The sequence below is a fragment of the Bufo gargarizans genome, chromosome 2 (assembly GCF_014858855.1).
Source record: "Bufo gargarizans isolate SCDJY-AF-19 chromosome 2, ASM1485885v1, whole genome shotgun sequence".
NCBI lineage: Eukaryota > Metazoa > Chordata > Amphibia > Anura > Bufonidae > Bufo > Bufo gargarizans.
The window spans coordinates 121,439,984-121,442,011 of NC_058081.1; positions in this window are offsets into that span (position 1 = coordinate 121,439,984).

Genomic DNA, 2,028 nt, shown 5'->3' on the forward strand with positions numbered 1-2,028 from the left:
GCCCCACAGCACAGGCAGTGCATTCTCGGCACCATTTCTCAATATCTTCTCTCATCCCGATCCAATAGAATCTTCTGCGAATGGTGGCCTCAGTCTTTTGCACACCGAAGTGTCCGGACTGGTTGTGGTACATATCCAGCACCAGGCTGGCATCCCGACGTGGCAGGAGAATTTGATACACTCTATCATAGGACACTGGATCCAGACTCCTTCTGAGCAACAGGCCCTTTTGAAGGAATAGTTGGTGGCGATGTCTCCACAGTCTCACTAGCTCTGGGTCTGCACTCTTCCTGCGGATCCTCTCAGGGATTTTTCCACTGGTAAGGAAGTCAAGCAGTTCACCGAGGACTCTACTTGGAGCTTAATCCATCTTTCTTGATCGTCTCTGGACTCAGGACCATCTGATGAGGAAGGATCAGCAGCAGGGGAATCTTCAGTACGTATATTATCCTACTGGGTAAATTTATTATAGAACGCTGGCATCTCCACCTCTTCCCAGGCATCTTTTGGTTCATCTGGGGCTTCTGTAGTGGGGAGTCGTGACAGAGCATCAGCGTTATCATTGGAGCGGCCTGCCCGGTATTTCACAGTAAAATCATAGTTGGCCAGGCGGGAGGCCCATCTTTGCTCCAGTGCCCCTAATTTGGCTGTATTCAGATGCGCCAGGGATTATTATCTGTGAAGGCAAGAAACGGTGTGGCAGCGAGATAGTCCTTGAACCTTTCGGTCACAGCCCACACTAAGGCAAGAAACTCCAGCTTGAAAGAACTGTAATTCTGGTCGTTCTTCTCAGCTCCCTTCAGGGATCTGCTGGCGTAGGCAATCACCCTTTCTTTGTTATCTTGCACTTGAGCCAACACGGCCCCCAGGCCTCTTTTACTGGCATCTGTGTAGAGGTGGAATGGCTTCTGATAATCTGGGTAACCCAGAACAGGGGGTTCAGTCAACTTCTTCTTTAGGAGTTGGAAGGCAATTTCCCGTTCTTCATTCCATTCAACAGGAATAGGAGTCTTTGGGCTCTTCTTTGGATGCCCCCTCAAGAGTTCCTGGATGGGATCCGCAATTTGTGCGAAATGCGGGATGAAACGCCTATAATACCCTGCAAAACTGAGAAAGCTTCTCACCTCTTTCACGGTCGTAGGAGTAGGCCAGTTACGGACAGCAGCAAGTTTATCAGGATCAGGCTGTACTCCTTCGGCACTGACAACGTGCCCGAGATATTTGACGGCTGGTTTCAGCAGGTGGCACTTGGATGGCTTGATTTTGAGGCCATATTTAGTAAGAACTTGAAACACCTCACCCAGGTGCTTTAGATGGTCCTCATACGTCTTGGAATATATAATGACGTCATCCAGGTATAATAGTACCGTCTCAAAATTCCTATGGCCTAAACAACGTTCCATCAGCCTCTGGAACGTTCCTGGAGCATTACACAGTCTAAATGGCATATAATTGAATTCAAACAGGCCCATAGGTGTAGTGAAAGCAGTCTTTTCTCGATCTTCTGGGGCCATGGGTACCTGCCAGTACCCACTGGTTAAGTCCAAGGTGGAGAAATAGGCTGATGACCCCAGGGCAGTCAAGGACTCCTCAATGCGTGGCAATGGATATGCATCTTTGTGGGTGATTTGATTAATTTTCCTGTAATCCACGCAGAACCTTATGCTGCCATCTTTTTTCCGAACAAGTACTAGGGGCGCAGCCCAGGGACTATGACTGTCCCGGATTATATTAGAGTCTTTCATCTCTTGTATCATCTCTTTCACAGACTGATAGGTAGTAGGTGGTATGGGTCTGTGCCTCTCCTTAATAGGAGGGTGAGAGCCAGTGGGTATGGTGTGTTTGATCACACTGACCTCTCCATAGTCTGTAGAGTGTTTGCTGAAAGCCTGGTGGTGCTCCTTCACCAGCTTCAGGACTCCCTCTATTTGCTCCTTTGGGGTGGATTCGTCCCCCACATGTAGTTCTTCCCACCAGGATGCCGTTGGGGTGCTGCTGTTCTGCGCGGTCTGGAACGCCTCCGCGGCA